Source organism: Oncorhynchus mykiss, chromosome 8 (genome assembly GCF_057628025.1).
Source record: "Oncorhynchus mykiss isolate SJ-2025 chromosome 8, ASM5762802v1, whole genome shotgun sequence".
NCBI classification, from domain to species: domain Eukaryota; kingdom Metazoa; phylum Chordata; class Actinopteri; order Salmoniformes; family Salmonidae; genus Oncorhynchus; species Oncorhynchus mykiss.
In genome coordinates, this window is record NC_143029.1 from 45,635,000 (window position 1) to 45,659,846 (window position 24,847).

Here is a 24,847-nt window from a genome sequence, read left to right on the forward strand (position 1 = left end):
AGTGAGTAAACAGATGACTCAGGAGTTAATCAGGGCAATTTTTCCATGGTTGCAGGATCTTGTCTATTTTTACAAGTGTTCTATTGAAATTCATTGTGGAGAGCTTATTTATATCTTTTGGGATATGAATACCAAGTATGTCAACCTCACCATCAGCCCGTTTTATTGGTAAACTGCAGGGTAATATATTTTGTATTTTATAAATAAAATCCAGTCTTTATCAAATGCCTTTTCAAAATCCGCTATAAATACCAGGCCTGGCTTCTTAGATGTTTCATGATGTTCTATTATTTCTAGTAGTTGTCATATATTATCGCCAATGTATCGTCCATGTAAAAAAACAGTCAGGATGAACAATACCTGGTAAAACCCTTTTAATTCTGAGTGCTATGCACTTCGCTAGTATTTTTGCATTGACGTTTAAGGGACCTCCAGTCCTTAGTCATATTAAACATTCATGAAAATACAAGTGTCTCACATGTATCGAAAGCCTAGAATCTTGCTAATCCAACTGCGTTGTCAGATTTAAAAAAGGATTTACTGCGAAAGAATACGATGCGATTATCTGAGGATAAAAAAAATAAACTATTTCAACCAGCACAGGATAACAAAATCAAACTGCATTAAAATAAATTGTTTACATTTGACAATCCTCATCTGTTTGCAATCCCAATGCTCATTGTTACACAAAGAATGATCTTTTGTTTGATAAAATCAGTTTTTATAGCCTATTCGAGGGTAAATACCCACACAAAGCGTGCCTTTTCCAGTCATGTTTGGTTTCATTGCAATCAACTGGTTTGTTTGTAACACAACCAAACCTGATGGGCCATTTCGCGGGACGTATTGACTGAAAGAAGCCGATTTGAAGACAACAAGTAATGACATCGCTGTGCACCAATGATATGACCACTGTTTCGTTGATTGACTGTATTTTAACCCAATGACCACTGATCGTCTTGAAATCTAGTTGTGTAGATAGCCAATGAGCTGAGGTAAACGGCAATATGAAATGGTTATGTGTTGGAGGACCAACCCATGTCGTAAACTCCAGCATAAAGTGAGTCATTCGCTATTTAAGTTTTATACCGGAAGGAGCTACGCATATTACGCACTGCATTGTTTGGTAAATGCACAGAGTCATCTGTTTATATATCAATCATTATGGCGACTAAGTCAGGGAAAGCTAAATCGAAGTCTAGATATACAGTTGTACACACAATTTTAGAAGAAATTGATCGGAAAAGTGAGACAGAGATTGTTGTAGGACGATTCATTTAGCGATTCCCAAGTGGAGAAATATTTTTTGAACGGAGAGGACATGTTTTGAACTGGTAAGTTCTTCTCATGCTAATGCCCTTGTTTGAAATTAATAATCAAAAATATTATTTGTGATTTTTTTACATTTTAGAAGCAATATATAAAAATGTAATGTAAATTAAATGTGAGATGCGTGGTTCTGCCGCCCCACCCCAACCCACATGAAATAGCCTATTTGAGGCTGTTGAGGGGAGGGCAGGCCCTAAATAATGGCCAGAGTGAAATGGAGACAGTAGATACAGCTGGTCTGTTGTAATATAATAAAGACAGTAGATCTAGCAGGTCTATAATAATATATTCAACCTTATGTTCCCTGTACCATATATACAGTGCCTTGCGAAAGTATTCGGCCCCCTTGAACTTTGCGAACTTTTGCCACATTTCAGGCTTCAAACATAAAGATATAAAACTGTATTTTTTTGTGAAGAATCAACAACAAGTGGGACACAATCATGAAGTGGAACGACATTTATTGGATATTTCAAACTTTTTTAACAAATCAAAAACTGAAAAATTGGGCGTGCAAAATTATTCAGCCCCCTTAAGTTAATACTTTGTAGCGCCACCTTTTGCTGCGATTACAGCTGTAAGTCGCTTGGGGTATGTCTCTATCAGTTTTGCACATCGAGAGACTGACATTTTTTCCCATTCCTCCTTGCAAAACAGCTCGAGCTCAGTGAGGTTGGATGGAGAGCAATTGTGAACAGCAGTTTTCAGTTCTTTCCACAGATTCTCGATTGGATTCAGGTCTGGACTTTGACTTGGCCATTCTAACACCTGGATATGTTTATTTTTGAACCATTCCATTGTAGATTTTGCTTTATGTTTTGGATCATTGTCTTGTTGGAAGACAAATCTCCGTCCCAGTCTCAGGTCTTTTGCAGACTCCATCAGGTCTTCTTCCAGAATGGTCCTGTATTTGGCTCCATCCATCTTCCCATCAATTTGAAACATCTTCCCTGTCCCTGCTGAAGAAAAGCAGGCCCAAACCATGATGCTGCCACCACCATGTTTGACAGTGAGGATGGTGTGTTCAGGGTGATGAGCTGTGTCGCTTTTACGCCAAACATAACGTTTTGCATTGTTGCCAAACAGTTCAATTTTGGTTTCATCTGACCAGAGCACCTTCTTCCACATGTTTGGTGTGTCTCCCAGGTGGCTTGTGGCAAACTTTAAACAACACTTTTTATGGATATCTTTAAGAAATGGCTTTCTTCTTGCCACTCTTCCATAAAGGCCAGATTTGTGCAATATACGACTGATTGTTGTCCTATGGACAGAGTCTCCCACCTCAGCTGTAGATCTCTGCAGTTCATCCAGAGTGATCATGGGCCTCTTGGCTGCATCTCTGATCAGTCTTCTCCTTGTATGAGCTGAAAGTTTAGAGGGACGGCCAGGTCTTGGTAGAGGTCAGTGGTCTGATACTCCTTCCATTTCAATATTATCGCTTGCACAGTGCTCCTTGGGATGTTTAAAGCTTGGGAAATCTTTTTGTATCCAAATCCGGCTTTAAACTTCTTCACTACAGTATCTCGGACCTGCCTGATGTGTTCCTTGTTCTTCATGATGCTCTCTGCGCTTTTAACGGACCTCTGAGACTATCACAGTGCAGGTGCATTTATACGGAGACTTGATTACACACAGGTGGATTGTATTTATCATCATTAGTCATTTAGGTCAACATTGGATCATTCAGAGATCCTCACTGAACTTCTGGAGAGAGTTTGCTGCACTGAAAGTAAAGGGGCTGAATAATTTTGCACGCCCAATTTTTCCGTTTTTGATTTGTTAAAAAAGTTTGAAACATCCAATAAATGTCGGCCCACTTCATGATTGTGTCCCACTTTTTGTTGATTCTTCACAAAAAAATACAGTTTTATATCTTTATGTTTGAAGCCTGAAATGTGGCAAAAGGTCGCAAAGTTCAAGGGGGCCGAATACTTTCGCAAGGCACTGTATATATATATATGAGGACGATGGCTCCAAATGCCTTTTGGAGTGGGTCTGTGGACTTTTCCACGTGAATATTAAAGTCACCAAAGATTAGAATATTATCTGCTATGACTACAAGGTCCGATAGGAATTCAGGGAACTCAATGAGGAACGCTGTATATGGCCCAGCAGGCCTGTAAACAGTAGCTATAAAAAGTGATTGAGTAGGCTGCATAGATTTCATGACTAGAAGCTCAAAAGACGAAAACGTCTTTTTTTGTTGTTGTAAATGTTAGCAACACCTCCGCCTTTGCGGGATGCACGGGGGATATGGTCACTAGTGTAGTCAGGAGGTGAGGCCTCATTTAACACAGTAAATTCATCAGACTTAAGCCATGTTTCAGTCAGGCCAATCACATCAAGATTATGATCAGTGCTTAGTTCATTGACTATAATTGCCTTTGAAGTAAGGGATCTAACATTAAGTAGCCCTATTTTGAGATGTGAGGTATCATGATCTCTTTCAATAATGACAGGAATGGAGGAGGTCTTTATCCTAGTGAGATTGCTAAGGCGAACACCGCCATGTTTAGTTTTGCCCAACCTAGGTTGAGGCACAGACACGGTCTCAATGGTGATAGCTGAGCTGACTACACTGACTGTGCTATTGGCAGACTCCACTATTCTGGCAGGCTGGCTAACAGCCTGCTGCCTGGCCTGAACCCTATTTCATTGTGGAGCTAGAGGAGTTAGAGCCCTGTCTATGTTGGTAGATAAGATAAGAGCACCCCTCCAGCTAGGATGGAGTCCGTCACTCGTCAGCAGGTCAGGCTTGGTCCTGTTTGTGGGTGAGTCCCAGAAAGAGGGCCAATTATCTACAAATTCTATCTTTTGGGAGGGGCAGAAAACAGTTTTCAACTAGCGATTGAGTTGTGAGACTCTCCTTTAGAGCTCATCACTCCCCCTAACTGGGAGGGGGCCAGAGACAATTACTCGATGCCGACACATCTTTCTAGCTGATTTACACGCAGAAGCTATGTTGCGCTTGGTGATCTCTGACTGTTTCATCCTAACATCGTTGGTGCCAACGTGGATAACAATATTTATATACTCTCTACACTCGCCAGTTTTAGCTTTAGCCAGCACCATCTTCAGAGTAGCCTTAACGTCGGTAGCCCTGCCCCCTGGTAAACAGTGTATGATCGCTGGATGATTCGTTTTAAGTCTAATTTCAATTTGTCAGGGCTAATGGTGGGAAGCTTCGGCTTGTAGTGTGTATAGCCTTAATATTCATGATGATAATTGTAATCCATATCGTATCACCATCATAGTTGCATCATAATTACCTTTAGCATCATTGAAAAACACATCCCAGCATTTCCATAGAAATTTATGTTTCACATGATCATGAAAGAGACCTTGCATTACTATAGAGACGGCCTCACTACAGTACAAATGTATCCCGTGAAAATGCCATTATTCCCCAATGTCCCTATTCTGATATGTTTATATTTGTTTACAACAAGCAAGGGGAATATGAAGACAAAGAAATAGAAAAGGTAGACAAACAAGAAATAATAAAATACAATTATAGAACAGTTCGACAATAGAGAGAGGGAGAGAAGAGAGCGAGATCAAATGTGTATGATTAAGTGAACATGTAATTAAGTACGTGTGTATTCATATCCACTTCACAGTTCCCATACTTTATTTTTTTCATAACCTGAAGTCCCTGTAGAATTTAGAGCAGCCATGGTTTTATGGAGCTGTCTCAGAATAGCTCTCATCTATAAAGAGTTTGTCCACAATTAGAAAGGCACGCTTACCCCTCTCCATCTGTTGCCGATGAACAGGATACAGTCTCTCGCGATGTTCGTTTATCTCCCGGGGAAATTGGTCACTAAGCCCGAATTTGGTCCCTTTAAGTTCCTTCCCCTGCTTTCGATCAATTCCTTTTGTTGGTAGTGTTCAAATTTTGCGATGATCGGTCGGGGACCCTTGGTCTTGTCGCTCCGAGCTCCAAGTCTGTGTAGACGGTGGAAAGCCACCTTGTTTACAGTCTCTAGAGGAAGTTTCAAGGCGGATTGCATGAATTCTCTCATCGCGCCCTCTGGATTTTTGGATATCTCCTCCTCACCAAAATATTAGATTTTCACGCATGCTACGACTTTGTATGTCTAGCAGCGACTCCTTCATCACCCGGTATTCCCTGAGTCGACAATCCATTTTAGAATCGTGGCTTTTTACCTTGGCTGTGAGTGCCTTGTTCTCTTCTTGGAGCATGAGAATTTCACTCTGGCGAAACTCCAAACTCCCCCTCATAATATTTTTCCAGTGTTGCATGGATTCCAGCCAGAGCACTAGCCTCTACATCAATGGTAAGTAAAGTATTCTGTGTCTGTCCTAGTACATAGGTCCTGGATGGCAAGAAGCTTGGCCCCAGTGATGTATTGGGCCATACGCACCACTCTCTGTAGCGCCTTACGGTCGGGCGGTGATGCAACTGGTCTGGATGCTCCCGATGGTGCAGCTGTAGACATTTTTGAGGATCTGGGGACCCATGCCAAATCTTTTCAGTCTCCTGAGGGGGAAAAGGTGGTGTGCCCTCTTCAAGACTGTCTTGGTGTTTTTGGACCATGATAGTTTGTTAGTGATGTGAACTTAACACTCTCAACCCGCTGAACTACAGCCCTGTCGATGTTTCCTGTAGTCCACTATCATCTCCTTTGTCTTGTTGTCCTTTCATCACACTGCCAGGTCTCTGACAACCTCCCTGTAGGCTGTCTCATCATTGTCGGTGATCAGCCCTACCACAGTTGTGTCGACAACCTAATGATGGTGTTGGAGTCGTGCTTGGCCATGCAGTCATGGGTAAACATTAAGTACAGGAGGGGACTAAACATGCACCCCTGAGGAGCCCCGGTGCTGAGAATCAGCGTGGCAGATGTGTTGTTGACTAGTCCCAGGGTCGGAAGTTTACATACACCTGAGCCAAATACATTTAAACTCAGTTCTTCCAGACATTTAATACTCATAAAATGTTTATTTATTTCATAACATTCTCAGGTGGGTCAGAAGTTTACATACACTCAATTAGTATTTGGTAGCTTTGCCTTTAAGCCATTTTGCCACAACTTTGGAAGTATGCTTGGGGTCATTGTCCTTTTGGAAGACCCATTTGTGACCAAGCTTTAACTTCCTGACTGATGTATTGAGATGTTGCTTCAATATAACCACAACTTTCCTCGCTCATGATGCCATCTATTTTGTGAAGTGCACCAGTCCCTCCTGCAGCAAAGCAACCCCACAATAAGAAGCTGCCACCCCCGTGCTTCACGGTTGGGATGGTGTTCTTCGGCTTGCAAGCCTCCCTCTTTTTCCTCCAAATATAAAGATGGTCATTATTGTCAAACAGTTACATTTTCATTTGATCAGACCAGAGGATATTTCTCCAAAAAGTACGATCTTTGTCCCCATGTGCAGTTGCAAACCGTAGTCTGGCTTTTTTAACCTGTCTACGATACTGGTTCCCAATTGGGAATCAACCCTCCCACGTTCAGCTGAAACGGTGGCGCATGGAACGCAAAAATATTCTTAAAAATATTTAACCTCCACACATTAACAAGTCCAATAGCTCAAATGAAAGATAAACACCTTGTTCATCTAGCCAGCAAGTCAGATTTCTAAAATGTTTTACGGCGAAAACATAGCACATATATATGTAAAACCACCACCAGACACAGCTCATTTCAATAGCCAAAACATGCAATCAACAAACGCAGGATTAAAAAATAAATCGCTCACTAACCTTTTGAAAATCTTCATCAGATGACAGTAATATGACATATTACACAGTACATATTTTTTTTTTTCAATAATATGCCATTTATATCCATAAATGTCCATTTACAGTGAGTTCACCTTCAGAAATTACTCAAAAATGCCCGCAGGAAATCTATGTAGCGCGGCAAGATAACGTAAATAGACATCATAAACTTTGACTAAATATACATGTTCTACATATAGTTAGAAAGATACACTGCTTCTTTATGCAACCGCTGTGTTAGATTTATTTTTAACGTTACAGAAATCGCACACTATTCCATATGCTGAGACAGCGCTCAGTTCCAAGCTACATTTCCACGTAATGTTGGAGTCAACAGAAACACAGATTTAAGCATAAATATTCCCTTACCTTCGATGGTCTTCGTTCAGAATGTTCTGGAAGGCTTCATACTTACCCAATACATCGTTTGGTTTCAAGTCTTGCGTCTTTGTATTAGCTACTGCTAATAACATCAGCTGAAATGCACCCAAAACGTCCTCTGGTCCGGATAAGTTGCGCATCAAAACTTCAAAATTACACATTATATGTCGACTAAACAGGTCAAACTAAGTGCAGAAGCAAGCTTTATGATGTTTTAGACATGCAAAACAAACTTCAATTCAATCGGCCATCGTCTGCCCTTCTCTTGAGTGCTGGAAACAAAGGAATGGCTGGGACCAATTCGCGCCCATACGCACAGCCTATTCTCTCGTGGCACGCACTAATTTCACTCCCATAGGGTCAATTCTCGCGGGATTTGAACGATTCAAAGCTCTAATGAAAGAGGACATCTAGCGGAAGAGATAGAAAGTGTCCCCAGAATCATAGCTGGTTGGGAAGGGTGGGGGCCATGACGTCAAAGTTGCTCCAACTTTCATGGCCACAAAAACTAGTTTGGAAGAATGCCTGCCCTGTGAGTTCTGCTATACTTACAGACATAATTCCAACGGTTTTAGAATCTTTAGAGTGTTTTCTATCCAATAATATTTATTGGATATTATAAATTATATTTATTTGCATATATTAGCAATTTTTGACAGATTTTTCTTCCAGTTTACTAGGGGTACCCAATCTCTCCAAAGGGAGATATGGAGATAGGGAGATATGTCTGCCATATCCTTAACAGGTTTTAAGTCGTATTTGGAACAGTGGCTTCTTCCTTGCTGAGTGGCCTTTCAGGTTATGTCGATATAGGACTCGTTTTACTGTGGATATAGATACTTTTGTACGTGTTTCCTCCAGCATCTTCACAAGGTCCTTTGCTGTTGTTCTGGGAATGATTTGCACTTTTCACACCAAAGTACGTTCCTCTCTAGGGGACAGAATGCGTCTCCTTCCTGAGCTGTATGACGGATGCGTGGTCCCATGGTGTTTATACTTGCATACTATTGTCTGTAAAGATGAACATTGTAACTTCAGGCGTTTGGAAATTGCTCCCAAGGATGAACCAGATTTGTGGAGGTCTACAATTTTTTTTCTGAGGTCTTGGCTGATTTCTTTTGATTTTCCCATGATGTCAAGCAAAGAGGCACTGAGGCACTGAGAGGCCTGTAATTTTCATCATAGGTACACTTCAACTATGACAGACAAAATGAGAGAAAGAAATCCAGAAAATCACATTGTAGGATTTTTTATGAATTTATTTGCAAATTATGGTGGAAAACAAATATTTGGTCACCTACAAACAAGCAAGATTTCTGGCTCTGACCTGTAACTTCTTCTTTAAGAGGCTCCTCTGTCCTCCACTCGTTACCTGTATTAATGGCACCTGTTTGAACTTGTTATCAGTATAAAAGACACCTGTCCACAACCTCAAACAGTCACACTCCAAACTCCACTATGGCCAAGACCAAAGAGCTGTCAAAGGACACCAGAAACAAAATTGTAGACCTGCACCAGGCTGGGAAGACTGAATCTGCAGTAGGTAAGCAGCTTGGTTTGAAGAAATCAACTGTGGGAGCAATTATTAGGAAATGGAAGACATACAAGACCACTGATAATCTCCCTCGATCTATGGCTCCATGCAAGATCTCACCCCGTGGGGTCAAAATGATCACAAGAACGGTGAGCAAAAATCCCAGAAACACACGGGGGGACCTAGTGAATGACCTGCAGAGAGCTGGGACCAAAGTAACAAAGCCTACCATCAGTAACACACTACGCCGCCAGGGACTCAAATCCTGCAGTGCAGACGTGTCCCCCTGCTTAAGCCAGTACATGTCCAGGCACGTCTGAAGTTTGCTAGAGAGCATTTGGATGATCCAGAAGAAGATTGGGAGAATGTCATATGGTCAGATGAAACCAAAATATAACTTTTTGGTAAAAACTCAACTCGTCCTGTTTGGAGGACAAAGAATGCTGAGTTGCAGCCAAAGAACACCATACCTACTGTGAAGCATGGGGGTGGAAACATCATGCTTTGGGGCTGTTTTTCTGCAAAGGGACCAGGACGACTGATCCGTGTAAAGGAAAGAATGAATGGGGCTATGTATCGTGAAATTTTGAGTGAAAACCTCCTTCCATCAGCAAGGGCATTGAAGATGAAACGTGGCTGGGTCTTTCAGCATGACAATGATCCCAAACACACCGCCCAGGCAAAGAAGGAGTCTCTTCGTAAGAAGCATTTCAAGGTCCTGGAGTGGCCTAGCCAGTCTCCAGATGTCAACCCCATAGAAAATCTTTGGAGGGAGTTGAAAGTCCGTGTTGCCCAGCAACAGCCCCAAAACATCACTGCTCTAGAGATCTGCATGGAGGAATCGGTCAAAATACCAGCAACAGTGTGTGAAAACCTTGTGAAGACAGAAAACGTTTGCCAACAAAGGGTATATAACAAAGTATTGAGATAAACTTTTGTTATTGACCAAATACTTATTTTATACACCCCTTACCTGTTCCACAGCGACCTTGGTTGCACCTCTCTGTGTATTTTCTTACCGATCTCCCCCCTCACAGGGAAACACCACGATCCTGGTCGTTGTGAATTGGTTCTCTAAGTCCTGCCGTCTCCTCCCTCTGCCCGGTCTCCCTACGGCCCTAGACTGCGGAGACCTTGTTTACGCACGTCTTTCAGCACTACGGGGTGCCTGAGGTTATAGTGTCTGATAGAGGTCTCCAGTTCACTTCGAGGGTCTGGAAGGCGTTCATGGGGCGTCTCGATAAGCCTTACCTCGGGGTTTCATCCCGAGAGTAATGGGCAGGTGGAGAGAGTGAACCAGGATGTGGGCAGGTTTCTGCGGTCATATTGCCAGGATCGGCCGGGGGAGTGGGCAGCGTTCATGCCCTGGGCCGAGATGGCTCAGAACTCTCTCCGCCACTCCTCCACTAACCTCTCCCCCTTCCCGTGCGTACTGGGGCACCAGCCGGTTCTGGCGCCTTGGCATCAGAGTCAGACCGAGGCTCCTCCGGTGAACGACTGGTTCAGGGGCGCGGAGGTGACATGGAACGCCACCCATGTTCACCTCCAGCAGGCCATGCTGTGCCAGAAAGCCAGCACAGACCGTCACCACAGTGAGGCCTGGCTCTCGACCCGGAACCTAACCCTCCGCCTGCCCTGCCGGAAGCTGGGCCCGTGGTTTGTGGGGTCATTTAAAGTACTGAGGAGATTGAACGAGGTTTGTTATAGGTTACAGCTTCCCCCTGATTACCGTATTAACCCCTCGTTCAATGTGTCTCTCCTCAGGCCGGTGGTGGTTGGCCCGCTCCAGGAGTCTGAGGTAACTCTGCTATGTCTGGGTCTATATCTGTATCCTCGTCTTCCTTCAGCTACACTTCTATGTCTGGGTCTATATCCTCATCCTCCTTCAGTAACTTTGCTATGTCTGTATCCTCATCCTCCTTCAGTAACTCTGCTATGTCTGTATCCTCATCCTCCTTCAGTAACTCTGCTATGTCTGTACCTTCATCCTCCTTCAGTAACTCTGCTATGTCTGTATCCTCATCCTCCTTCAGTAACTCTGCTATGTCTGTATCCTCACCCTCCTTCAGTAACTCTGCTATGTCTGGGTCTGTATCTGTATCCTCATCCTCCTTCAGTAATTCTGTTATGTCTGGGTCTATATCCTTATCCTCCTTCAGTAACTCTGCTATGTCTATCTCCTCATCCTCATTCATCAACTCTGCCATGTCTGGGTCTATATCTGCATATGGCCACTCTCCCTTTTTATTTACCTCATGTCTCTAATGTGAGCTTAGACCCAAGGAAGGAATCCCTAGGACTTTGCTTATTTTCTTTAGAGCTGCATAACCAAGTCCAAGTTTGTGGGCTAGAAGAACCATCCTCACATTTATATCAAATGCCACATCTCCCTTGGAGCACTCCTGCAGCCTAGAGGAAGTGTAAACACTCCTAAATTCATCAAGATCACCTTCACAGTCTGCACATTCTATCATGACAGAATTACACAATCACTGGTTGGTGGGGTCTATGGTGATTTCAGTCCAGTGTTTAGACACTTAGAGCAAATCAAATCATGTACACGTTTATTTGAGCCATGTGGAATTAAAGCTACTGTTGGCTGGCTGCTGTCTGGATGGTCACTGCTAGTTGTCATCTTCATCTTAACTAATTTGCGTCCCAACGCGTTGCTGCGGGCTACCTCATTTTCCTCCTCTACCCGTACAGCCACTGCCTCAATTGGCGGATCCAGCAAATTGTTTCTTTCATTCACTGCTTTTCTCGCATTGGCTAACTGAGATCACCTATTTTTATTCAGATACTGTAGGTATATTCTTCAAAATTCTTATTTTGTCTCCCTTTACATTGATTCTTCGCGGGAGATATTTTCAAGGAAGTGCTGCGTGGCACGTGAGGGATGTTAATCAATCAGGTTGCCGGAAAGGGCCTTTATATGCCAGTAACTAATCGGATGTCAGGAAATTACTAATCTTTCAGCAAGGCGCGCTACGTCTACAAATGATATAGCCATGTATGGACTAGCTAACGATATGCTCCGGAAAACAAGCTTTTAAATTATATGTGGTTTAACATGGAGAGTTTTAGAAATAGCGGTTGAAGTTCTATGTGAGACATGCTACCAAGAACTACATTTACAGTAGGTGTAGTTGACAAAGTTGATAAAATTATACAAATACAAATAAATATTTATATACATGTTTACCGATTTATTTGTACATTTTATGAAAGTTAGTTGCAAAATTTCCCAAACTCAAAAGAAAAAAATCTGTTTTTGCCTGTGGTGCCTGGCCTTAAATAAACAAAGATCTAGGCCTACTCAATAACTTAATAACTATTCCAATAATGACTCAAATCTGTAGCCTACAGTAAGTATGGTGAGTACCTTTGCTCTGATGAGTCCAAATGGCAGATTTTTGGTTCCAACCGCCATGTCTTTATGAGACGCAGAGTAGGTGAACTGATGATCTCCGGATGTGTGGTTCCCACCGTGAAGCATGGAGGAGGAGGTGTGATGGTGAGGGGGTGCTTTGCTGGTGACATTGTGATTTATTTAGATTTCAATGCACACTTAACCAGCATGGCTACCAGAGCATTCTGCAGCGATATATGCCATCCCATCTCATTTGCACTTAGTGGGACTATCATTCGTTTTTCAACAGAGCAATGACCAAAAACACACCTCCAGGCAATGTAAGGGCTATTTGACCAAGGAAAGTGATGGAGTGCTGCATCAGATGACCTGGCCTCCATAATCACCCGACCTCAACCCAATTGAGATGGATTGGAATGAGTTGGACCGCAGCGTGAAGGAAACACAGCCAACACAGCCATATGTGGGAACTCCTTCAAGTCTGTTGGAAAAGCATTCCTTATGAAGCTGGTTGAGGTAATGCCAAGAGTGTGCAAAGCGGTCATCAAGGCAAAGGGTGGAATCTAAACTCTAAAATATATGTTGATTTGTTTGAACTCTTTGTTTACAACATGATTCCATGTGTTATTTCATAGTTTTGATATCTTCACTATTACTCTACAATGTAGAAAACATTAAAACTAAAAGAAACACTCTTGAAAGATTAGGTGGGTCCGAACTTTTGACAGGTACTGTATATAAATCCTGGATTGCTGATGCTATGTATTGGCCATTGAGAGGCTTTGAAGCCACCACACCACATTTCCACTCCTCAGTAGGAGCAGTACTCCATGGGAGTTAATGGAATACCACTATTTCAATTAAATGTTAAGTATTTTATTGTAGTGGGGACAGTAACTCCAAAAATGATGTTTTTATATATTTTGTTTGTATGTTTAGCTCACATAATATAATATAATTTAAAAGTATGCATTGAGGTGTCTGTAATATAATAAATGTTGCAAAAATGTATGTAGACATTAATAAATGCATTTCTATAGCTTTCAATTTTTTTTTACAACGGTGAGTGAGTGCCAAGATGGAGGCACAGTGGCTTAAACACAGTGCCCCGTAACGGTCATCTAGTGTATATACAAATCATTGGTCAACACATGGGAACGTTCAAGGACGTCCTTATTTAGAGCGTGTTGCGCAGTTGGGCAGATCTTGACATGATTAATTCCTGGAATAAATAAATAATTGTACTAATGCATCCCTTCCAAAAGTGTGAATGTTCCAAAACAGGTTACATGATGGAATAAGAGTTTGTCTTATGACTATTTTAAGTGCATTTATAAACCATAATCCAATCAACTTTAATAGGCTTACATTTTGGCAAGCACAAATGACTCTGAATGAATCTCAAAATTTTAACTATAACTATTAATTCATGTCTAAAATGTTTGTATTGATGATTCAACTAATTTACCCATTGTCAAAAGCACTGTTAATTGATTTAACAATTACATTTTTAAATTTTTAAAAGAACTGTTTTTGAAATCGTTTTTACCATTAGGCCTGGGCATCAGACTCCAGAGCCCTTTATTGCAGAGTCGTTTCAATGAGTTGGGTCGGTTTTCAATTGGCTAACACTTATCATGTGGTTTGTGCAAGCTGAATATGTTACATTTGGATGCCATTAGAAACTTCACATTTGTAACAAGCATGGTAACAAGCATTCATTAGTACACCTCTGCAATTACAGACTGCAATTACCACTAGTTTCATGTTGTTATTACTGTGTAACTATTACAGTTAATGTAATTACACTGTAATATGGTCCCCTTAAAATTAAGTTTTACATGAATCGTGGATTTCACGCAAGTGCACCCTGAAAACGTGTTGTATATCATACTGCTATGCACTCCCCTGTTAGTAAATCGACACTTATGTAGTGTAGTCAGAGTTGTGTAGAAAGGAAGTGAGAGCATCAGAGGGGGTAAATTAACACTTGGGGAGGTGTTACTTTAGAAACACGCACATTGTCATGTGGAGTTAGCCTATCAGACAGTGAGCTATCTCATGCTATTCCAAGAGCATGGATGTGATACCTTAAAGTAGTGGAACGCCAGCCACCTTAAGACAAATAACTGCTGAAAGAGACTGTGGGTGTCATTTTCATAGGTAGCAAAAAGAGAAACCGTATTACTCCAAACACTTGAAACTGCATGTGTCTCTAAACTCTCCATTGATAAGGAGTTCATTATGTATTTAGATATTTTTTTCAGTGTGGTTACATGATTCAATCCCATGTCTGTTGCATTCTGAAGATATCCTATGCAGAATATTTGAAGTGATAGTGTTTGTTTTTACAACAGCACCCCTGCTTTTCATTTTCAGTTACACCAGATTGACAACTTGTTAGCCATGGAAGGCATTACAGCAGTCATAGGGTTTCAAATAAAGGGTCAATGTTGCGATTTAGAGCTGGGCTGTGTGGACTTTTGTGTTGGTCTTTGTAGTCTGCAATTCCCTAGAATATAAATAAATATGTTGGAAGGGTGCATTTGGATTTCCATAATGTTATAGTAAATGCCTTAGTGTCAGAGCAAGAGCTGAAATGCATCATGATGCATCTTAGATCTCAAATGGCTTTTTGTCAGATTTCCTATCACGAATGACGTTTCTATGCAACAATTTCATGACGATGAATTTCCTTGAGACATAAAAAAAAAAAAAACTTATGACAGGCCTGATGGAAAAAGCTGATTTGTCTGTAAAATCTTCCAATGTCAACAAAACGAAATATGATAGACAAGGGTGGATATTTTTTTGTCAGTGAAAAAGATTTTTCGGCAATTGCGGAGAGAATGCATTTATTCACAAATAATTGATATAACCATTAGAGGTCGACCGATTAATTCGGGCCCATTTCAAGTTTTCATAACAATCGGAAATTGGTATTTTTGGACGCCGATTTTGCCGATATTTTTTTTAACGCGGCAAGTCAGTTAAGAACATTCTTATTTTCAATGACGGCCTAGTAACGGTGGGTTAACTGCCTTGTTCAGGGGCAGAACGACAGATTTTTACCTTGTCAGCTCAGGGATACAATCTTGCAACCTTACGGTTAACTTGTCCAACCCTCTAACCACCTGCCTCACGGGGAGCCTGCCTGTTACGCGAATGCAGTAAGAAGCCAAGGTAAGTTGCTAGCTAGCATTAAACTTATCTTATAAAAACAATCAATCATAATCACTAGTTATAACTACACATGGCTGATGATATTACTAGTTTATCTAGCGTGTCCTGCGTTGCATATAATCGATGCAGGGCGCATTCGCGAAAAGGGACTTTCGTTGCTCCAACGTGTACCTAACCGTATATATTTTTACAATATTTTTAAACCTGCATATTTAGCTAAAAGAAAGGTTAGCAGGCAATATTAACCAGGTAAAATTGTGTCACTTCTCTTGTGTTCATTGCACGCAGAGTCAGGGTATATGGAACAGTTTGGGCCGCCTGGCTCATTCACGAACTAATTTGCCAGAATTTTACGTAATTATGACATAACATTGAAGGTTGTGCAATGTAACAGCAATATTTAGACTTAGGGATGCCATCCGTTAGATAAAATACGGAAGGGTTCCGTATTTCACTGAAAGAATAAACGTTTTGTTTTCGACATGATAGGTTATTAATATGGTCGAATCCCAAAACTAAGGCTCGTATTTCTGTGTGTTTTGTTATAATTAAGTCTATGATTTGATAGAGCAGTCTGACTGAGCGATGGTAGGCACCAGCAGGCTCATAAGCATTCATTCAAACAGCACTTTCGTGAATTTTGCCAGTAGCTCTTCTCAATGCTTCAAGCATTGCGCTGTTTATGACTTCAAGCCTATCAACTCTCGAGATTAGGCTGGTGTAACCAATGTAATATGGCTAGCTAGTTAGCGGGGTGCATGCTAATATACAACCTAAAACTTCTTACCTGGGAATATTGAAGACTCATGTTAAAAGGAACCACCAACTTTCATATGTTCTCATGTTCTGAGCAAGGAACTTAAATGTTAGCTTTCTTACATGGCACATATTGCACTTTTACTTTCTTCTCCAACACTTTGTTTTTGCATTATTTTAACCAAATTGAACATGTTTAATTATTTATTTGAGGCTAAATTGATTTTATTGATGTAGTAAATAAAAAAAAAGTGTTCATTCAGTATTGTTGTAATTGTCATTATTACAAATAAAATATATATTTTTAAAATCGGTCGATTAATCGGTATCGGCTTTTTTGGTCCTCCTATAAATCGGTAGACCTCTAATAACCATCAGTGATGTACACTCTTGGAAGAAAAGGTGCTATCTAGAACCTAAAAGGGTTCTTCGGCTGTCCCTGTAGGAGAACCCTTTGAATAACTTTTTTTTGTTCCAGGTAGAATCCTTTTGATTCTAGGTACGTAGAACCCTTTTCAGTTCCCTTTCCACAGAGTGTTCTACCTGTAACCAAAAATTATTCTACCTGGAAACAAATGGGGACAGCTGAAGAACCCTTTCGGAACCCTTGTAGTGGTAAAAAAAGGTGGGGAAACTATCCAATCCAGTTGACGATTAAGATAAAACGAACAACCACCGATATAAAACGAACAACCACCGATATAAACCAAAACATAACATTTTTAAAAGTAATTTTTGATTGCACTGATTCTCTTTTTAAAGTGTAGGTGTTGCTTTACTGTCCAACTGCTTGCTTCCATGTCTCCTCACCACTGTCTGTTTCACTACTCTTCTGTCCATAATAAAGCACTGCTCTGCCTTCTAAACAAGGCAGGGCCTCTGTGTCACCTGGACTACTGTGGTCAGGTGACACAGAGGGATTTAGGAAATTACAATTGTCCCAGAACAGGGGAGCATGGCTGGTCCTTAAATGTACATGGGGAGCTAACATGAATAATATGTGCACATATGTCCCACAATGCCTTTCGAGTGAATGTGAGCAATACCCACCCCTGATTGTGTTTGTTAGTGACAGATACATCATTGTTGCGTTCAATAACATTTATTCCTGAAACTTTCAACAAGTGACTGCCAAAGTGAATGTTTCAATTAAAATTAAACCCTTTATGACCACATATTATACAGTTCATAAGGCCTTTAGTTATGGCCTAATTATCCTTGACATTGTGGTCTAAAAACCCTGGCTCATGGGCCACATAAGACCTGCAAGTCACACTGGTTTGTGAAGTGATTAGTAATTCCCAGGGCCAGATTTAGGTATAAGCGACATCAAATAAAATGTTATTGGTCACATACACATTGTTAGCAGATGTTTTTGCAAGTGTAGCGAAATGCTTGTGCTTCTAGTTCCGGTAGTGCAGCAATATCTAATAATTCCACAACAACCACCTAATACATACGAATCTAAGTAAATGGTTGGAATAAGAATATGTACATATAAACATATGGATGGGCCATGACTGACCCGCATAGATGAGATGCAATAGAGGGTATAAAATACAGTATATACATCTGGGATGAGTAGTGCAAGATATGCAAACATCATAATTAAAGTGGCATTAAAAAAGTGACTAATGATCCATTCGTTAGAGTGGCCAATGATTTCAAGTCTGTCTGTAGGCAGCAGCCTCTCTGTGTTAGTGATGGCTGTTTAACAGTCTGATGGCCTTGAGATAGAAGCTGTTTTTCAGCCTCGCAGTCCCAGCTTTGATGCCCCTGTACTGACCTCGCCTTCTCAATGGTAGCGGGGTGAACAGGCAGTGGCTCGGGTGGTTGTAATCCTTGATAATCTTTTTGGCCTTCCTGTGACATCGGGTGGTGTAGGTGTCCTGGAGGGCAGGTAGTTTGTCCCCGGTGACGCGTTGTGCATACCGCACCACCTTCTGGAGAGCCCTGCGGTTTTGGGCGGTGCAGTTGAGCAAAGTGGAGATGTTGTTTCCTACCTTCACCACCTGGGGGCGGCCCATCAGGAAGTCCAGGACCCGATCGCACAGGGCGGGGTTGAGACCCAGGGCCTCTAGCTTAATGATGAGCTTGGAGGGTACTATGGTGTTGAATGTTGAGCTGTAGTCAATGAACAGCATTCTTACATAAACTCAGCAAAAAAGAAACGTCCCTTTTTCAGGACCCTGTCTTTCAAAGATAATTCCTAAAAATCCAAATTACTTCGTTGTAAAGGGTTTAACCTTTCTGGCGCAGGTGTTCCGTTAGCGACCCAATGACAACATCCGGTGAAATTGCAGTGCGTCAAATTCAAAATACAGAAATGGTCATAATAAACATTCATAAAAATACACGTGTTATACATCGGCTTAAAGATGAACTTCTTGTTAATCCAGCCGCAGATTTCAAAAAGGCTTTACAGTGAAAGCATACCATGCAATTATCTGAGGACAGCGCCTCGCTTACAAAAGCATACAAATATTTTCCAACCAAGTAGAGGAGTCATGAAAGTCAGAAATAGCGATAAAATGAATCACTCCCAGCTACACAATAAATGTTTGTTTTGTTTGACAAAGTCCCTCTTTATATCCCAAAAACTCAGTTTTGTTGGCGCATTTTGTTCAGTAATCCACTGGCTCAAATGCGGTCAAAACATGCAGACATATACATCCCAATAGTACCGGTAAAGTTAGTTGAAACATGTCAAACGATGTTTAGAATTAATCCTCAGGTTGTCAATTGTCTAAATAATCACTAATATTTAAACAGGACAACAGCGTATTCAATAGAAAGGAAAAACAACGAAGGGCGTGCACTCGGTCATGCACGCAAACCAGCACTGCATGATTCTACAGTCCACTGACAGAAAGGTCTCATTCTTCTTCATTTTTCATAAAACAAACCTGAAACAATGAATAAAGACTGTTGACATCTAGTGGAAGCCATAGGAACTGCAATCTGGGTCCTAACCCATTAGATACTCTATAGGCATTCAATAGAAAATACAAAACAAAATCCCACTTCCTGGATGGATTTTCCTCAGGTTTTCACCTGACATATCAGGTCTGTTATACTCACAGACATTATGTTAACAGTTTGAGATGTTAGTGTTTCCTATCCAAATCTACCAATTATATGCATATCCTAGCTTCTGGGCCTGAGTAACAGGGAGTTTACTTTGGGCAGGCTTCTCATCCAGACGTTTAAACACTGTTTCCCATGCTTGTTCAATGAACCATAAACAATTAATGAACATGCACCTGTGGAATGGTTATTTAGACATTAACCGCTTACAGACGGTAGGCAATTAAGGTCACAGTTATGACACTAAAGAGGCCTTTCTACTGGCTCTGAAAAACACAAAAATAAAGATGCCCAGGTTCCCTGCTCATCTGTGTGAACGTACCTTAGGCATGCTGCAAGGAGGCATGAGGACTGCAGATGTGGCCAGTGCAATAAATTGCGATGCCTTACACAGCGGTATAGGGAGACAGGACGGACAGCCGATCATCCCCGCAGTGGCAGACCACGTGTAACACCTGCACAGGATTGGTACAGCCGAACATCACACCTGCAGGACAGGTACAGGATGGCAACAACAACTGCCTGAGTTACACCAGGAATGTACAATCCCTCCATCAGTGCTCATACTGTCCGCAATAGGCTGAGAGAGGCTGGACTGAGGGCTTGTAGGCCTGTTGTAAGGCAGGTCCTCACCAGACATCACCGGCAACAACGTAGCCTATGGTCACAAACCCACCGTCGCTGGACCAGGCACGACTGGCAAAAAGTGCTCTTCACTGACGAGTCGCAGTTTTGTCTCACCAGGGTTGATTGTTGTCAAAGGAATGAGCGTTACACCGAGGCCTGTACTCTGGAGCGGGATCGATTTGGAGATGGAGGGTCTGTCATGGTCTGGGGTGGTGTGTCACAGCATCATTGGGCTGAGCTTGTTGTCATTGCAGGCAATCTCAACGCTGTGTGTTACAGGGAAGACATCCTCCTTCCTCATGTGGTACCCTTCCTGCAGGCTTCCTCCAGCACAACAATACCACCAGCCATACTGCTCGTTCTGTGCGTGATTTCCTACAAGACAGAAATGTCAGTGTTCTGCCAAGGCCAGCAAAGAGCCCAGATCTCAATCCCATTGAGCACATCTGGGACCTGTTGGATCAGAGGGTGAGGGCTAGGGCCATTCCCCCCCAGAAATGTTCGGAAACTTGCAGGTGCCTTGATGGAAGAGTGGGGTAACATCTCACAAATCTGGTGCAGCCCATGAGGAGATGCACTGCAGTACTTAATGCAGCTGGTGGCCACACCAGATACTGACTGTTACTTTTGATTTTGACCCCCCCCCCCCTTTGTTCTGCGACACATTATTCAATTTCTGTTAGTCACATGTCTGTGGAACTTGTTCAGTTTATGTCTCAGTTGGTGAATCTTGTTATGTTCATATAAATAGTTACACATGTTAATTAAGTTGTCTGAAAATACACGCAGTTGACAGTGAGAAGACGTTTCTTTTTTTGCAGAGTTTAGGTATTCCTGTTGTCCAGATGCAGTGTGATGGCAATTGCATTGACTGTGGACCTATTGGGGTGGTATGCAAATTGCAGTGGGTCTAGGATGACAGGTAAGGTGGAGGTGATATGATCCTTGACTACTCTCTCAAAGCACTTCATGATGACAGAAGTGAGTGCTACGGGGCAAGTTAGTTCAGTTACCTTTGCCTTCTTGGGTTCAGGAACAATGGTGGCCATCTTGAAGCATGTGGGGACAGGAGAGATTGAATATATCCGTAAACACACCAGCCAGCTGGTCTGCATATGCTCTAAGGATGCGGCTAGGGATGCCGTCTGAGCTGGCAGCCTTGCGAGGGTTAACACGTTTAAATGTCTTACAAACGTGGGCCACGGAGAAGGGGGGACCGCAGTCCTTGGTACGGGCCGCGTCGGTGGCACTGTATTATCTTCAAAGCTGGCAAGGAATGTGTTTAGTTTGTCTGGATGCAAGACGTCGGTGTCCGTGACATGGCTGGTTTTCTGTTTGTAGTCCATGATTGTCTGTAAACTCTCCCATATTCATCTCATGTCTGAGCTGTTATATTGCAACTCTTCATCCCTATACTGACGTTTTGCTTATTTGATTGCCTTGGAGGGAATAACTACACTGTATTTGGCCATATGCCCGGACATCTTTCCATGGTTAAATGCAGTGGTTCGCACTTTCAGTTTTGCACGAATGCCGCCATCTATCCACTTTTTTTGTTAGGGTAAGTTTAATAGTCACAGTGGGAACAACATCTCCTATGCACCTCCTTATAAACTCACTCAATGGATCAGCGTATGAATATATAATATTTTCTGAGGCTACCTGGAACGTGTCCCAGTCAGCGTGATCAAAACAATCTTGAAGCGTGGATTCCGATTGGTCAGACCATCATTGAATGGTCCTAGTCACGGGTACATCCTGTTTGAGTTTCTGCCTATAGGAGGGGAGAAGCAAAATGGAATTGTGGTCAGATTTGCCGATCGGAGGGCGTTGGAGGGCCTTGCATGCATTGCGGAAGTTAGTGTAGCAGTGATCCAGAGTTTTGCCAGCCCGGGCACTACAATCGATATGCTGATAGAATTTATGTAGCCTTGTTCTCATATTTCCTTTGTTAAAATCCCCAGCTACAATAAATGCAGCCTCTGGATATATGGTTTCTAGTTTGCATAGAGTTCAGTGGAGTTCTTTGAGGGCCATCGTGTTGTTGGCTTGGGGGTGGGGGGGGGGGTATCCACTGATCTGAGTCGTTAATCATGAAACATACACCCCCGCCTTTCTTCTTCCCTGAGAGATGTTTATTCCTGTCGGCACGAAGCACAAAGAATCCCGGTGGCTGTACCAACTCCGAGAGCCATGTTTCCGTGAAACACAGTATGTTGCTATCCCGAATGTCTCGCTGCAAAGCAGCCCTTGCCCTGATTTCGTCTTCCTTGTTCTCTAGAGACTGGACATTAGCGAGTAAAATTCTCGGGAGTGGTGGGTGGTGTGCGCGCCTCCGAAGTCTGACCAGAAGGACGCTCAGTCTACCTCTCCTGCGGCGACGTTGTTTGGGTCAGCCTCTGGAAACAGTTTGAATGCCTTGGGTGGTTTGAAGAAAGGATCCCCTTCGGGAAAGTCGTATTCCTGGTCGTAGTGCTGGTAAGTTGACGTCGCTCTGATGTCCAATAGTTCTTCTCGGCTGTATGTAATGAAACATAAGATTTTCTGGGCTAACAATATAAGAAATAATACAAACTAAATACTGCTTAGTTTCCTCAGGACTAGAAGCGAGGCAACCCTCTGTCGGCGCCATCTTGCAGTCGCTTTGTGCCCCCGGCCATTAGGGTTCTCAACTTACTGTTGAAATTAAGAATAGTAGAATACACAAGGTGAAAGTTCGAACACAACAATTTGTGTATCAGCAGTTTCTCTCTTGTTTTGTCACTCACTCAATTAACCATGTCAGCTGATAATTTTTAGATTGGTAAGTTAGTCTAGCCATTTATCTAAACTTGTGGTAATCATGGCCAAATACCAAGGGGCCCTGAACTCCAGGGGTTCCCCATTGCTTTTGTTAGTCACTCTCACTGAGATGTGTAGAACTGCAGAAAACATGCTGTAAAACTGCTAGAATTTCTCTGCTCTGTCATGTCGTTGGCCTGGGGGTAGGTTTATGACAGTCATAAATACCTCTTCCCCCCCTTTTCCTCTCTCTACCCTACTGATGTTACATTTGCAAAACCCTTGGTTAACAGAGATTCTGGGACCATCAGAAGGTGGGGGGAAATGAACTATATTCTGGTAATCCGACCAATTGAACATACATGTATGTGTTGGTACTTTATGACTATGATGTCAGTTCGGTTGTCATCTGAGACATTCTAATCAATGATAAGATGACAAACTCTACAGTGGATAGTCTGCACAGAGTTATCGGATTCACATGAAATATTTGTTCAATTGAAATGTTTGAATATGAAATTATTTGTGATGGGATGAAATGTGATTTTAGCTTCTAAAATGTGAGAATTGGGTTTTTATAAGGTTAGGGCTCTGCTCAATCAGTGGCCCGCCCCTATAAACATGCCCTCCTCTCCCTTCCTATATAAAGCCTTGACGACAATATAACCTCCTCTTCCGAGGATGTGAGGACGACGGTCCGATGTCAGAATGGTTCAGATAATAACTACAGAATGAACCCAACATCAGCGTGAGCTTTGGTTGCGAATGGTATGAATTTTGAACTCTTATTCACTACAGAAGTGATACCTCCCATCTGTTGAGTTAGCAACAGCAGCTGCAAACACAGGTTAGGAAAGAACAGACAGAGTATTCCATTACCACACAACGACGTTACTACAACATATCCAATTTACCAGCAGATACATTCTTCAAAGGACAAAGGACTCGGTTGGGTAACACGGCCTTCCATCTCCCACCAACCTACCGAAGCGCAGCTCAGAGTAAATATTTTTTGCATTTTCCTTTTCCAAATGGGCGGTAATTTAGAATGCATAAGATACTGTATTTATGATAGCACAGCTTCACCCTTTCTTCCTCAGTTTTCCTGCTCTGTCACTCAAACCCAGCGCCTTTTCTTTTGTGTAACAAGCTGTCATATCTGTTCCGCCCGCAAGGGACGTTTTCCTTTATGATGTAATTGGTAATCAAGTTATGATTTAATTATGTGTATGTGTAATTGTCTAATTAGTTAGGTATTTAGTAAATAAATAATTAAACCCAATTTTGTATTGCTGATTCAACTTGTTAGCCAGGGTTTGTGCAGATAACCAAGAATTTACAACTTTCAGATGAGACTGAATTAAGATGACGATTAATATTGACTGCTATTGATGTAAAATATTACTTGGTCTTTAAGAGTTCATTCGGAAGATAACAGTTCTATAAATATTATTTCATGGTGCCCCGACTCTAGTTAATTACATTTACATGATTATCTCAATCAGGTAATATTATTTACGGATACATTATTTTATAGAATAGCATGTCATATCACTTAATCCGGCATAGCCAAAGACATGACAGCTCCATGGCAAAATTAGCAGAATTGCATGAATGTTATAAAATTCAAAAATCCTCTCTCCCCCGATGACAACATGTGTAGAACTGCAGAAAATGTTTTTCTTTCCGCATTCAAACCAAAATGTTTTTTTCACTCCTAAAAGGCTAGAGCCAGCCCTGGCAATTCTTATCCGAATCCAACCAGAGAGGATATCCAACAATTATATTATTTTATCACCTACAACCTGCTATGGTGGAAGACCTAAAAAAATGTGACTACCTAAACCATCTAAACTGGAACAACAATCTCAGTAAAAGGTGAAAAAAAACGTACATTTGGGTGTTTAGAAATGTTGTTCTTATTTATCTTTGTGTAGTATAAAGATTAATGAATCAATAAACTGCATGAGGAAACAGATTTTAAAACAAACTATAATAAAAAAAATCTACTTGGAACAAAGCTTGCAAATATGACGAGGCCTCTCCCACA

General features: G+C 41.8%; 1 long non-coding RNA gene across 1 annotated transcript; it reads left to right on the plus strand.

Annotated features, from left to right (window-relative positions):
• The first annotated feature begins 1,063 nt into the window (after window positions 1-1,063).
• LOC149981664 (uncharacterized) lies at window positions 1,064-14,826 on the plus strand. The gene is made up of 3 exons (XR_016482776.1): window positions 1,064-1,334; window positions 10,758-10,791; window positions 12,653-14,826. It is a non-coding gene; the product is annotated as an uncharacterized LOC149981664 (long non-coding RNA).
• Window positions 14,827-24,847: the final 10,021 nt, after the last annotated feature.